Below are 16,424 nucleotides of genomic sequence, written 5' to 3' on the forward strand. Positions count from 1 at the left end.
ACAGGACAAATCCCCCCTTCATTAGTACAGACCCCCCACCAGGACAAACCCCCCTCCATTAGTACAGACCCCCCACCAGGACAAACCCCCCTCCATTAGTACAGACCCCCCCCAGGACCCCCCCTCCATTAGTACAGACCCCCCGGACAAACACCCCCCCTCCATTAGTACAGACCCCCCAGAACAACCCCCCTCCATTAGTACAGACCCCCCAGGACAAACCCCCCCTCCATTAGTACAGACCCCCAGGACAAATCCCTCCATTAGTACAGACCCCCCAGGACAAATCCCCCCTCCATTAGTACAGACCCCCCCAAGACAACGCCCCCATTAGTACAGACCCCCAGGACAACCCCCCATTAGTACAGACCCCCAGGACAACCCCCCCATTAGTACAGATCCCCAGGACAACCCCCCCATTAGTACAGACCCCCAGGACAACCCCCCCATTAGTACAGACCCCCCAGGACAACCCCCCCATTAGTACAGACCCCCCAGGACAACCCCCCCATTAGTACAGACCCCCCCAGGACAACCCCCCATTAGTACAGACCGCCCCCCCCAGGACAACCCCCCATTAGTACAGACCGCCCCCCCAGGACAACCCCCCCATTAGTACAGACCGCCCCCAGAGGACAACCCCCCCATTAGTACAGACCGCCCCAGGGACAAACCTCCCTCTATCAGTACAGACAGACACATTAACACCCGGCAGCAGCTAGAGAGGACAGTGTGCAGCCGCGCCGCCCGGGTGAAGAACAGATCGAGACAGGCTGCAGGCAGCAGCTTAGGCGGGAGTGAGAGACAGCGGAGGAGAGAGAGAACCTGTGTCAGGCTGCAGGCACGGGCCGCCCCCCCTCCCCCCAGCGAAGTCAGTGCACGGCTGGTCTCTCTCAACACAGAGACCAGCCGCTCCCATCTCCGGCGGCTGCTCTCCTCTGACAGGAGGAGGAGGGAGGGGGGACAGGCTCTAGCAATGTAAAGCACAGCAGCGCCGGCGCGGCCGCTCCGCGGCGGTGAGCTGCTGCGGACAGAGCTACTTCTGGACATGGAGGGGAGGAGGAGGAGGGAGGGGAGCACTCTGGCGCTTCAGCGCCCCCACCTCTCTGGCGCCTGGGTGCACTGCACCCCGTGCACCCGCCTGGGACCGGCCCTGCATTTTGGACAATTTCATGCTCTCAACTTTGTGGGAACAGTTTGGGGATGGCCCCTTCCTATTCCAACATGATTGCACACCAGTGCACAAAGCAAGGTCCATAATGACATCAATGAGCGAGTATGGGGTGGAGGAACTTGACTGGCCTGCACAGAGTAGTGACCTCAACCCCATAGAACACCTTTGGGATGAATTAGAGCGAAGACAGCAAGCCAGGCCTTCTCCTCCACATCAGTGCCTTGCCTCACAAAAGCACTTCTGTAAGAATGGTCAAACATTCGCATAGACACGCTCCTGAACCTTGTAGACGGACTTCCTATAAGAGTTTCAGCTGTTATAGCTGCAAAGGGTGGGCCAACTCAATATTGAACCCTATGGACTAAGACTGGGATGACATTAAAGTTAATGTGCGTGTAAAGGCAGGCATCCCAATACTTTTGGTAACATAATGTATATGTAACTCTATATCATAAATTAGTGTGATCAACAGTATAATTGCTTAATGTATTGATAGCTCAAAAAGAATACAGTGCAATGTCCACGTGCCCCAATTGTGCAAAAAGGTGAACTCCATATTAGACATCCAGAAAGGTGCACCTGCCACTAAAGTTAAAGGCCCAATCATAGGCACATGGAAACTAATAGGCATAAAAAGTTAAATGAGGTAATACAAAAAAAAAAAACATTCTCCTCTGGGTGATCTATGTGCATTGCAGGGATTTTAGCAGATTCCTAGCTTTTGTTATTTTGAAGAAATTGTTGTTTGTCTGTTTCCATGTGCAAAGTAAATCTGTATGGGAGTGGTTTTATAATTATCAATCAGATGCTGCACCTGCAGAGCTCTAATGAGGAAAGTGGCAGGGCATCCCTTTAGATGTGAGTTGCCTTTGGGAGTATCTCACGAAAAATGAATTTTTTTTTGCAGGGGATGCCAAAAATCGAAGTCGTATCTTAGTGCAGATTTCTGGGAAATTTAATATACCAATCACCCAAGCAGGGAATGAGATTTTTTTTTTGGGGGGGGGGGGGGTTAGTAGATGTTGTACTGGTGACTTCTCCAAGTTTGTGTAAGATTTTCTTGTATGGGACTGAGGATTTTTTCTCAAAAGTACTATGTAAATTCACTTTAAAGTTGTTGCACAGGACAAGAAGCACTATTTGTGCCTGAAGAAGAGGTTTAAAGTGGACCTTTATGCTTTTACATAACATCCTCTCGCCTGTCTCCTCACCCCTCTCTGTTACACAGTACCTTATTATTATTTTTTTTACATTTTTACTTCCTGAATCCATCTAGGCGAGGATGAGGTATCCATCCACCCACTGACTCCTGGGATGTCTATGTCAAACATGCCAGGTGGCATTCTGCGAAATCTCTTATGCACATATGTGCAGATATGCCATGAGTCCTGGCATGTCTGCACAAGGGGGATCCAGTGCATGCAGGGATCAGGTAGGAATTTTTCTTCAGTTGTGTTCCAGGGCAGCCTATGAGATATGAAGCTCCTCCCACCAGGTCAGGAAAGACTTTACCATAACAAAGATTAAAAGGAGATCCTTCAAGCACTCGTCTCAGTTTTTGTTTTTCCTCTGTCTGGAGAAGACATGTTGCCTGGAACCTGGTGAGGGTATCCTACACATTTAACGTCCTGGCAGATGTTCCTTCACTTTTCCTACCTTCCTTGTCATTAGGGGACGTTCAATGGATGATGCCCAGGGCATCCCTCCTCGTTAAAAGCAGGAGAAGACCTGGTTCCTTCCCCTCTTCCGTGCCTGACAAGTATCTTGACTCGGAAGGACGTCCATGAACAGACAGATGCTTTTCTTGTCCTGGCTTTTAGGCAGTCCACATTCTTTATAAGGGTTTTCTTTGCTTCCTCTGGAACAATTGTGGATAAAGGATTCTGTGTATGCAGGTTTCTATTATTAGGTACAAAACTAATTACAGCGCACACAATTACAATTACATTTATCCTGCAAGGCTAGTTAAAAACACCTAAACATATTCAAAAATACGGGGGTTTGGTCACACCATAAGGTCATATAGTGCTAAGCCCACTTACTGCGACAAAGTACCCAAATTAGTGGGTCCTACCCTAGTAATAGAATGAAAGTACCTGTGTCTCAACCATGGGAGATAAACTCCTCTATGTGGGAGAACTGAAGGGATTCCTCCTATGCACTGGTGGCTACTAATAAGAAGAGGTAATGAAGAGGGGGAGGTATGTTTTTGTCTATTATTAGGTAGACCCAAATGATTGTGATTTAGAGGGTTAGCTCAACTCAAGAGTACACAAGCTCCTTTATTCCAAGAAACATACTTTAGCTCCTGGTTGTGTAAGAGTTTGGCTATACATATACTTTAATAACTGCTGCTCCTTGTATTGCTAGTTGGTTGCTCACATTACATTCTGCACAGAACAAAGCACCAGTCACTGTCCTCCACACCACTTTTATAATTTCTGTAATCTACTGACTGATTTTCTAATTTCCCATATACAGATAACATGAAATGCAAATACTTTTCTTTTATACCATTAGTCATTATTTCTTTAAAGCTGAACTCCGGGCAGATATTAAAAAGCACCATTGAATGCAGTTATGTACTACAAAAGGAACATGCTGACAGGTGGTAACAGAGTGTCATGATCGGGGGTCAGGCTCGAAGACCAGTTGCTATAGCAGTTACGCAACTACCACCATCCAGCAGGATAGGTACACAGGCAGTCACCCTCGTGGATGGTGCGGGCTCACCTGAGGTGCGGAGTCTAAGTACTAATTGGTGTTCACCAGAGCTCCTGATGGTGGAGATGGATTTTGCTGCGTGTTAGTACCAGGTTGCAGTCCTCTGGATCACTCCACCAGGGGTTGAGCAAGCCGGGGTCCAGTAGAGGATAAGCAGGTAAGGATCAAACAGATGCGTAGTCAGTAAACAAGTCAAAGGTCAATATCGAGTAGTTGCAGGTTAGGAACAAGCCAAGAGTCAATAACGAGTGGTAACAAAATATGGATGGAAGCAGGGAAGACAAGAGCGAGATACCGGCTGAGGAGAGCACAATAATCCGGCAAACAGGAAGTGCAAAGACATGGCTTAAATCAGGAAGTTCATGGGAGGAGAGCACAATAATCCGGCAAACAGGAAGTGCAAAGACCTGGCTTAAATCAGGAAGTTCATGGGAGGAGCAAAGAGTTCAACGTTCAGCAGAAGGCACAAGGCAGGGTTGTCCAATTGATCAGACAGGGTGCTGTCCGGCATTTCAGGAAGCTCAGCGAGAAGAGTCATTGCCAGACACAGCAGAGGTCCCAGGTTCAAGTCCAGGCCCTCACACAGAGGGGGAACAGAGAGCTGGCTCCACCAGTCTGTTGCTGCTTTTTTATAGCCAAATCACAGGGCAGGGAGGCAAATTAGCTGTGTTGCCTAAAGTGGAACTAAGGCCTTCCTTCCCTTCCCTTCCTTCTCTGTTCCTCTGTTTACTTTCTGGGGTCCTTCTTCATGTGTCCACATTATTTACTACAAAAACACAAACCTCGGTGCTAGAGCGATGTACAAGGTATATATAACAATAGGAATGCAACAATTAAAAACAGCTAAGAATCATATATAAAAACAGGTCAAGGAGTAATTGACAGTAACACTAAAGAATAACATCATACTGATTAGTCCATGATAGGAAGTCCATAAAAGTTTTGAACATACACTAGGAGGCAGTACCCTTGAAGTGGAGCGGTAGACTCTGTGAAGAAAATGGGAACATCAGACTAAGTGCAGCATTAGATTGTAGATTTAATATATAAAAAACAGAATAGTAACTCACAAGCAGATGATAAAACAGGCATGGAATGTGGAAGTGTCAGTCACAGAGCCAAGCTAATCCAAGGCATCCTTTTCCGTGGCAGTCTCAGCCTGCACTCGAGGCTGCCACGGGAAAGGACGCCTTGGGTCAGCTCAGCTCTGTGACTGACACTTCCACATTCTAGTGCCTGTTTTATCATCTGTTTGTGAGTTGCCATTCTGTTTTTACAAAATTAAATCTACAATCTAATGCTGCACTTAGTCTGGCACCTCTCTGTTCCCATTTCTACATTTACTGCATGATGTAGACACCTCCTATTGGTGGAGTTGAAACTTCCAGTGGCCAGGTCCTCTCTCATATGCTCCACAGGCAGAAGAACACACAGGACAGTGAGGGGACCATTGCCCAAGAAGATAATGAACAGGGAAAAATGGCTGATCCCCAGGGCAGGATATTAGCTGAACTCATGGAGAAAACTGTAACTTTGTTCCAAAACACTACAGGATGGCTTAAGAATAGACATTTAGAAACAAGGCTGAGGAAGGTGAATAAGGCACAAGGCACCATTTAAATTTTTATTTCTGCTTGGAGTTTTGATTTAGGTTGGTATGCACTGTTTGGAGGAAGGGGGTATTAAATTAAGGCTATTTCTTTGACCAGCACTATGCAAAACAGAGCCCTGATTGTTTCATACTACTGGCTTTGTAGTCCGATTTCTGTTCTGTAGGGTTCAGAGGAAGCTCATCTAGATTTAGGTATTTATACTAGCTGTGTTTAAAAAATATATTTCATTTTTTTAAACACATACATGGTTTATACATCATTTTATTAGGCTAGGTTTTACATCTATGTGTGACAGGAACACACGCAATATTGTACACTCTCCCGATATGCACAGAAACGTGATGCCCTTTATCATTAATTGTTAATGACATCCCCACTCATCTGAAAACGCACGCACCAAATTGAATGGTGCTGCAGCACCATGTGGTTCACTGCAGAGTGTTTTCTGCGTTTCTCGTGCATAGGGCAGCCCATTATAATGAATAGGCTGTCTTACACATGATGCGCACTTGTAGGTGTGAATCAAGTTTTAATATTATTCTGGAGCTCAATTTAACAGAAAACAAAGAGAGAAAAATATTATTTTATTAAAAGGTTACTCAGGATCTTTGAAAGATAGTGCTGGAGATATGATGGTTCCTATTTTGATTTTTCACTAGGCTCTGTAGCTTTTAGCAATATTTGAAACTAAACCTTAATGAACTTTTTTCTCTGCAAAGATGCAAACATATTGATCCATATAATTACAAATTCAGTGCTGGTGCTTGTTCTGCAGTTGAAGTGCTATGCCCAGAAGACATTGCTTAATCTTGACAGTGACATCCAATGTATAATTTCCTTGTAAAGCCTCTGCTTTCAATCATGCTATGTCCATTAGTGTATGGGATACAGAAACATCTGGCCAGACAAAGACTGTTCAATTAGAATACAATGCTGCAGATTATGTACCATGATGAGCTCATAGCGCACTGACTGAGTATGACAGAAGTTGCTTTGTCAGCGAGACCGCTTTGGAAGCGTAAAGATGATCGCCATGAATGGCGACTATTCTTTATCACAATTTCACATTTTCACATTTTCACATGTCCTGATGTGAAAATATATAGTGAAGAGCACTGTGGTGTGTGTGTGTGTATGTATGTGTATATATATATATATATATATGTATATATATGTATGTATGTGTGTGTGTGTATATATATATATATATATATATATATATATATATATATATATATATATATGTGTGTGTATATATATATATATGTATATATATGTGTGTGTGTGTATATATATATATATATATATATATATATATATATATATATATATATATATATATATATATATATATATATATATATATATATATATATATATATATATATATATATATATATGTCATTTAATTGGTGTGCTATTACCTTGTGGAACTTTGTGAAAAGCTGAAATATACCAGTGTGAATCCGGAATCAATGTCATTTAATTGGTGTGCTATTACTTTCTATAACGTTTCGCCGAATGGTTCACGAAATATCGTCGTTTTTGCGACGAAATTGGTCCCATAGGAATGAATGGCGAAATGTTCAAAACTAGAGTGGGAGGTGACAAAAGCTGACAACCCCATGATCAGCCAAAATATTATGACCGCCCCATAAAAAAAAATATTTTTGAAAAAAAAAATTCATTTTTGAAAAAAAAAAATACATTTTTGAAAAAAAAAAATCATTTTTGAAAAAAAAAAATTCATTTTTGAAAAAAAAAAATTACTTTTGAAAAAATGTTCAGCTCTTTCAGCTAATGATGGAACTTTTTTACTACTATTTATACTTTTTAAAATATTAAGCTTTTTAACACTTTTCACAGTTACTCAAGCCACTCCACCCCACCCAGTTACTCCGCCCACTCCAGTTGTAGAGGCAAGAACACTTTCACAATTTCCCCAGAAATTGTAGCTTTTCTAGTTAAGTGTTCTTGCATAGCAAGACCACTTACTGTTATCTCACATATATATTATTAAGTGTTCTTGCATAGCAAGACCACTTACTGTTATCTCACATATATATTATTAAGTGTTCTTGCATAGCAAGACCACTTACTGTTATCTCACATATATATTATTATTCTTATTAAGTGTTCTTGCATAGCAAGACCACTTATTGTTATCTCACATATATATTATTCTTATTATTATAGCCAAATTTACCACCCTAACTCCTCCCACAGTTTTTACACTACATAGACAAGTAATATACCGAAACGTGCGGATTGTTCCCGAATGGTGTGCTATTACTTTGTGGAACGTTTCGCCGAATGGTTCACGAAATATCGTCATTTTTGCGGCGAAATTGGTCCCATAGGAATGAATGGGGAAACTAGAGTGGGAGATGACAAAAGCTGAAAAATCAGAACATGATTTCTAAACTGCCGCCACTCCCTCATTTTCAAGCCCACCTACACAAATCTTATATCAAAACGTTCAGCTATCCCTGCTGCCACTAAACATGTCCACGGCTAAGCCATAGTCCTGATAGTTTTCACAATATGACCATTTGTTTGCAACTCACGCCGTCCATTGACATTCATTGAAACTACACTCTAGCCCCCTCCAAATTTGAAGGGCAATTTCTAAACTGCGACTGTGCCTTCATTTTTAATTTTTTACAGACATACTATACATCAAAATCTAGGTCTGGGTCTTGTGATTCTCACAATATAAAGATCTTCGCTGTAGGATGTATAGTTTTTAAAATACAGCCATTTGTTTAGAGGTCATTTCAGGAAATTTTAGCCATTAATCAGAGTGTACTGTGTGTGTTTTGTTGCCATGGTTACCAAAGCTTCTGTTATACACAGGGGGGGAGGTGGCTGGAGCATCTCAGCTGATTACAGAGCCCGGGGGAGGGGACAGACACACCATGTACTGATTTATAATAGAGGAATATGATGGGGCAGTTTTGATGGGGTAATTCTGATGGGGCAGTTTTGATGAAGTAGTATTTGGGAAGCATAAACAGGGCATGAGCGTTGCTAGGAAACAGTGGTTGTAAACACAAGATGCTGAGACACTCCAAATGCATGTGACTTCATCTGCTAGACTTGATAATGCTTGTAGACTCCTCCCACAGTTTTCACACTACAGAGACAAATAATATACCGAAACGAGCGGATTGTTCCCGATTGGTGTGTTATTACTTTGTGGAATGTTTTGCCGAATGGTCCACGAAATGACGTTTTTGCGGCGAAATTGGTCCCATAGGAATGAATGGCGAAATGTTCAAAACTAGAGTGGCAAGTGACAAAAGCTGACAACCCCATGATCAGCCAAAACATTATGACCACCCCATGATCAGCCAAAACATTATGACCGCCCCATGTAAAAAAAAAAAAATATTTTTGAAAAAAAAAAAAAATTTTTGAAAAAAGTAAAAAAATAATTTTTGAAAAAAAAAAAATCATTTTTGAAAAAAAAAAAAATATTTTTGAAAAAAAAAATATTTTTGAAAAAAAAAAAATTATTTTTGAAAAAAAAAATATTTTTGAAAAAAAAATTTCTTTTAAAAAAAAATTATTTTTGAAAAAAAAATATATTTGAAAAAAAAAATATTTTTGAAAAAAAAAATTATTTTTGAAAAAAAAAATTATTTTTGAAAAAAAAATTACTTTAAAAAAAATAATAATTTCGAAAAAAAAATTATTTTTGAAATAAAAAAATTCATTTTTGAAAAAAAAAATTACCTTTGAAAAAAAAAATTACTTTTGAAAAAAAAAATCATTTTTGAAGAAAAAAAAATCATTTTTGATTAAAAAAAATTCATTTTTGAAAAAAAAAATTACTTTTGAAAAAAATGTTCAGCTCTTTTAGCGAATGATGGAACTTTTTTACTACTATTTATACTTTTTAAAATATTAAGCTTTTTAACACTTTTCACAGTTACTCAAGCCACTCCACCCCACCCAGTTACTCCGCCCACTCCAGTTGTAGAGGCAAGAACACTTTTCACAATTTCCCCAGAAATTGTACCTTTTCTAGTTCTTATTCTTATTATTAAGTGTTCTTGCATAGCAAGACCACTTACTGTTATCTCACATATATATTATTCTTATTATTATAGCCAAATTTACCACCCTAACTCCTCCCACAGTTTTTACACTACATAGACAAGTAATATACCGAAACGTGCGGATTGTTCCCGAATGGTGTGCTATTACTTTGTGGAACGTTTCGCCGAATGGTTCACGAAATATCGTCGTTTTTGCGGCGAAATTGGTCCCATAGGAATGAATGGGGAAACTAGAGTGGGAGATGACAAAAGCTGGAAAATCAGAACATGATTTCTAAACTGCCGCCACTCCCTCATTTTCAAGCCCACCTACACAAATCTTATATCAAAACGTTCAGCTATCCCTGCTGCCACTAAACATGTCCACGGCTAAGCCATAGTCCTGATAGTTTTCACAATATGACCATTTGTTTGCAACTCACGCCGTCCATTGACATTCATTGAAACTACACTCTAGCCCCCTCCAAATTTGAAGGGCAATTTCTAAACTGCGACTGTGCCTTCATTTTTAATATTTCAGAGACATACTATACATCAAAATCTAGGTCTGGGTCTTGTGATTCTCACAATATAAAGATCTTCGCTGTAGGATGTATAGTTTTTAAAATACGGCCATTTGTTTAGAGGTCATTTCAGGACATTTTAGCCATTAATCAGAGTGTACTGTTAGTGTTTGTTTTGTTGCCATGGTTACCAAAGCTTCTGTTATACACAGGGGGGAAGGTGGCTGGAGCATCTCAGCTGATTACAGAGCCCGGGGGAGGGGACAGACACACCATGTACTGATTTATAATAGAGGAATATGATGGGGCAGTTTTGATGGGGTAATTCTGATGGGGCAGTTTTGATGAAGCAGTATTTGGGAAGCATAAACAGGGCATGAGCGTTGCTAGGAAACAGTGGTTGTAAACACAAGATGCTGAGACACTCCAAATGCATGTGACTTCATCTGCTAGACTTGATAATGCTTGTAGACTCCTCCCACAGTTTTCACACTACAGAGACAAATAATATACCGAAACGAGCGGATTGTTCCCGATTGGTGTGTTATTACTTTGTGGAATGTTTTGCCGAATGGTCCACGAAATGACGTTTTTGCAGCGAAATTGGTCCCATAGGAATGAATGGCGAAATGTTCAAAACTAGAGTGGGAAGTGACAAAAGCTGACAACCCCATGATCAGCCAAAACATTATGACCACCCCATGATCAGCCAAAACATTATGACCGCCCCATGTAAAAAAAAATATATTTTTGAAAAAAAAAAAATCATTTTTGAAAAAAAAAAAATATATTTTTGAAAAAAAAAAATATTTTTGAAAAAAAAATTTCTTTAAAAAAAAAAATTATTTTTGAAAAAAAAATATATTTGAAAAAAAAAAATATTTTTGAAAAAAAAAAATTATTTTTGAAAAAAAAATTACTTTAAAAAAAAAAATAATTTCGAAAAAAAAATTATTTTTGAAATAAAAAAATTCATTTTTGAAAAAAAAAATTACCTTTGAAAAAAAAAATTACTTTTGAAAAAAAAAATCATTTTTGAAGAAAAAAAAATCATTTTTGATTAAAAAAAATTCATTTTTGAAAAAAAAAATTACTTTTGAAAAAAATGTTCAGCTCTTTCAGCGAATGATGGAACTTTTTTACTACTATTTATACTTTTTAAAATATTAAGCTTTTTAACACTTTTCACAGTTACTCAAGCCACTCCACCCCACCCAGTTACTCCGCCCACTCCAGTTGTAGAGGCAAGAACACTTTCACAATTTCCCCAGAAATTGTACCTTTTCTAGTTCTTATTATTATTATAGCCAAATTTACCACCCTAACTCCTCCCACAGTTTTTACACTACATAGACAAGTAATATACCGAAACGTGCGGATTGTTCCCAAATGGTGTGCTATTATTTTGTGGAACGTTTCACCGAATGGTTCACGAAATATCGTAGTTTTTGCGGCGAAATTGGTCCCATAGGAATGAATGGGGAAACTAGAGTGGGAGGTGACAAAAACTGAAAAATCAGAACATGATTTCTAAACTGCCGCCACTCCCTCATTTTCAAGCCCACCTACACAAATCTTATATCAAAACGTTCAGCTATCCCTGCTGCCACTAAACATGTCCACGGCTAAGCCATAGTCCTGATAGTTTTCACAATATGACCATTTGTTTGCAACTCACACCGTCCATTGACATTCATTGAAACTACACTCTAGCCCCTTCAAATTTGAAGGGCAATTTCTAAACTGTGACCGTGCCTCTATTTTTAATATTTCAGAGACATACTATACATCAAAATCTAGGTCTGGGTCTTGTGATTCTCACAATATAAAGATCTTCGCTGTAGGATTTATAGTTTTTGGGAAAAAGCTTTTTGTTTAGAGGTCATTTCAGGAAATTTTAGCCATTAATCAGAGTGTACTGTCTTTGTTTTGTTGCCATGGTTACCAAAGCTTCTGTTATACACAGGGGGGAGGTGGCTGGAGCATCTCAGCTCTGATTACAGAGCCCGGGGGAGGGGACAGACACACCATGTACTGATTTATAATAGAGGAATATGATGGGGCAGTTTTGATAGGGCAATTCTGATGGGGCAGTTTTAATGGGGCAATTATGATGGGGCAGTTTTGATGGTGGCAATATGATGGGGCAGTTTTGGTGGGGCAATTATGATGGGGCAGTTTTGATGGTGGCAATATGATGGGGCAGTTTTGATAGGGCAGTTTTGATGGTGGCAATATGATGGGGCAATTCTGATGGGGCAGTTTTGATGGTGGCAATATGATGGGGCTGTTTTGATAGGGCAATTCTGATGGGGCAGTTTTGATGGTGGCAATATGATGGGGCAGTTTTGATGGGGCAATTCTGATGGGGCAGTTTTGATGGGGCAATTCTGATGGGGCAGTTTTGATGGGGCAATTCTGATGGGGCAGTTTTGATGGGACAATTCTGATGGGGCAGTTTTGATGGCAGTTTTTGAAAAAAAAAATATTTTAAAAAAAAAATTTCGTTTAAAAAAAAAAAATTCATTTTTGAAAAAAAATAATTCATTTTTGAAAAAAAAAATCATTTTTGAAAAAAAAAATTCATTTTTGAAAAAAAATAATTCATTTTTGAAAAAAAAAAAACTTTTAAAAAAATGTTCAGCTCTTTCAGCTAATGATGGGACTTCAACTTTTTTACTACTATTTATACTTTTTAAAATATTAAGCTTTTTAACACTTTTCACAGTTATTCAAGCCACTCCGTCCAGTTACTCCGCCCACTCCAGTTGTAGAGGCAAGAACACTTTCACAATTTCCCCAGAAATTGTACCTTTTCTAGTTCTTATTCTTATTATTATTATAGCCAAATTTACCACCCTAACTCCTCCCACAGTTTTTACACTACATAGACAAGTAATATACCGAAACGTGCGGATTGTTCCCGATTGGTGTGCTATTACTTTGTGGAACGTTTCACCGAATGGTTCACGAAATATCGTAGTTTTTGCGGCATATATATATATACACACACATATATATATATATATATATATATATATATATATATATACACATACATACATACACACATTTTTTATATATATATATATATATATATACACACACCACAGTGCTCATACATATATATAAAAACAGAATGTAGGCTAACAGTGCTTCTTCCTGGCATAATACCCATGTTCCTTCTTATATTTGCACTAGTACCTTTTTATTTGATTTTTTTTACCTTTCATTGAAATCTATTTGCACAATTCAAGAGTCTATGAATAGGCAAATTTGTCTCGCCTTCTTGGCTTGGCTGTGAGTTTGAGCAGCTTATTATTTTATTTATCTATTTTTTTTTTTGTTTTTTTATACTCGCCTTCAATTTGAAGCTCCTATTCTTGGTCCTTGTGATTTCATCATAAGGGTTGAAGGTGTTTTCACAGCAACAGAGTCAAAAGAAAGGATCCAGACGTCATTCTGTGCAAGCATGCTTAATCTTCTTCCCTGGCAATGTGGATGGTGTTATGCTGTTAATCACAGCACCTGGGAATGGAGTTTAACATGCCCTTCACCTACTGGAATTGAGATTGAGGGTTGTCATCCGTTACAATGCTGAAAATCCTAATTTTCCCTGTGTATAACCTAATAGCTAAAACAGCTTAACAGGGTGACAATGCTACAGTAAATTCACTGCAGGGAATTTTGAGTTGACGCCCTATCACAGCTTTTTTCAACATGGGTGCCTTGAGAATTCTTTAGGGGTGCCTTAGCAAAATGCTTAAAAATGTATCAAAAATTGTACACAAGCCAGTGGGTGGATCAAGCCTGCCTTTTTAGCTACACAAAGCCACGGGTATTCATTATGCACCATTACGACTTTCTAGACAGGTACATCCTAACAACAAATGATGTCATCAGATAGGATGTCTGTCACCTCCACAGAATACTTGTTTGACCCTCCTGTGCCCCTCTTCCAAGAACTGGGGTGACGGAGAGATGGAGAGAAATTGAGGTTCAAGAGAAACTTTGGAATACTAGTCAGTACCGGTGTGCAAAAGTGTTGTCAGGTCACCTGAGGCCAGGTGACAGATGCACACCGTTGGGGTCAGGAGTACACCGCTAAGGTAGTGGACCCTACGGCTGACTGCTGCGGATGGAAGTCTGGGTGGTTAAGGAAGGCAGGTCCACTCGAGCACCAACATGGATCCCACAGGGAGCTAGAGCATAAGATTCCCCAGGGCGCAGAGTGTTCACCAGCAGGTGTTCACCAGAGCCTCTAGTGGTGAGGATAGAATGGGCTGCAACTGGTTCCAGGTCGCGGCCCCCAGGGTCTCCCAGCCCATGCTCACAGTAGGCTACAGGAGGATAGAGAGGAAGCAGCAGTCCAGGATAACTAGAGATAGTAATGAGATAAGCCAAAGGTCGGGGCAACTAGCAGACAAGGATAAACATAGAACACGCCAAAGGTCAGGGTCACAAGCAGGCAGAGATAGTCGAGAACAAGCCAAGATCGGTAACTGGAATCAGACGTAGAAGACACGGCAAGTCACACATGAAAGCTAAACACACAAAGTTGATCAGCAGGGCTGGCTTGCAGTGCACAGGTTAATATAGAGTTCTCTGATAGGGGCTGGGGTAGAGCCATGCTTAGAGGAGAGATTATTTAAGCAGCCAGGTGAGAGTGGCTGGCCTCTAAAGGTGAACACATGGAGGAGAGGTAAGCTGACAGAAAACTACTGCATATTCATGACAAGTGTATTTGCTTTGGAAGAATAAATTACCTCTAACGTTGGGTGTCCTACATGTGGATGTTGCTGCATTATGTAAAACTATTAGAATAGTTTTTTACAATTTAGAATGGGGTGGCTCGAGAATGTACATAATTTTAAAGGGTGCCTTGACTGAAAAAAGGTTGAGAAACACTGCCCTATCAGACAAAGGGATGGGCACTGGTAGAATCTCTCAGGTATTTATTAGATTGACTATAACGTTACAGCGATAAAAAGTGCAGCGTAATTTTGCTCTTCGTATTACTTTGAAGGGTTTGAATAAAACAGCCCATGCAGTAATGGGGTCCCAGTACATGTAAATGCATCGTGTTGTGAAGAACTCTCTTGCTTAAAGCGGAGTTCCACACAAAAATTGAACTTCCGCTTTTCGGAACCCTCCCTCCCTCCGGTGTCACATTTGGCACCTTTCAGGGGGGAGGGGGGTGCAGATACCTGTCTAAGACAGGTATTTGCACCCACTTCCGGCATAGACTCCCATGGGAGTCTATGCCTCTTCCTGTCCCTTTGCGCTGTGTCCTGGGAAACACACAGCTCCCAGGAGATAGCGGGGACCACTTAGGAAGCGCAGCGCAACTCGCGCATGCGCAGTAGGGAACCGGGAAGTGAAGCCGCAACGCTTCACTTCCTGATTCCCTCACCTAGGATGGCGGCGGCAGCTGTCAAGAACCGAGCGGGTTCTCGGCGTCGCCTGCCGACATCGCTGGACACTGGGACAGGTAAGTGGCCATTTATTAAAAGTCAGCAGCTGCAGTATTTGTAGCTGCTGGCTTTTAATATTTTTTTTTTTTTGCAGTTTGGGTGGACTCCCTCTTTAATTTCATGTTGCATGCCTGTAGGCCATGTTGGTCCCCCCCCGTGAGGCCTGTCAAAAGAGCTCTTATTGGCATCACCCCCATCCTGTTTCTAGGTCACTACAGCCATTGGATGCTCACCCCTCCAGGAGCAAGCATCATTCCTGTTCAAAGGCCATCCATGTTCAGTGCATGCTCTCTTACCCTGAAGCAGCAATGGCTGCCTTTGGGCTCTTACCTCTCAGCATCACATAATGTTGAACTCAGCCGTTGCAGGTACAAGGCAAGAGAGTATGCATTTAGCATGTGCAGCCTTTGAACAGAAGAAGCTCTCGCTCCTGTATTGCTGAGGGACGAGCACCCAATGGCTGTAGCATCCTGGAAACAGGACGGGATTGGGGGAAGCTGCCATTTTGGAGTTTGTATGACAGGGTTAAGGGAGGACCAACATGGATTAAAGGTAGCAAGAGACTTCTTCAAAGCACAGTGCATTTACATCTACCGGGGCCCTTTTGACCACATGGGTTGTTTCATGCAGGTGCAAGTGGTTGTAAACCTCAGACATGAAATTTAAACAAAGCAGATTACTTGTCTTACATCTGCTGGGACCCTTTGGCTGCACGGGCTGTTTTATGTAAAAACCTAAAGTGGTTGTAAACCTCAGACATGAGGCCTCCAACTATAATGCAACAAGGGCACCTCAACAACAATACTTTCAATAACATCAGTTTAGTGACCCTAATTGTAAAAGGTAATCCTCACAAACCCAGCCTCAAGTGG

At 40.7% G+C, this 16,424-nt stretch overlaps 1 protein-coding gene across 1 annotated transcript in view; it reads left to right on the top strand.

Moving 5' to 3' along the window:
* Nucleotides 1-16,424, top strand: part of CDR2L (cerebellar degeneration related protein 2 like) — a 59,435-nt gene that overhangs the window by 13,227 nt on the left and 29,784 nt on the right. The gene's annotated exons all lie outside the window — the stretch shown is intronic.

Source organism: Aquarana catesbeiana, linkage group LG12 (genome assembly GCF_042186555.1).
Source record: "Aquarana catesbeiana isolate 2022-GZ linkage group LG12, ASM4218655v1, whole genome shotgun sequence".
Classification (NCBI taxonomy): Eukaryota; Metazoa; Chordata; class Amphibia; order Anura; family Ranidae; genus Aquarana; species Aquarana catesbeiana.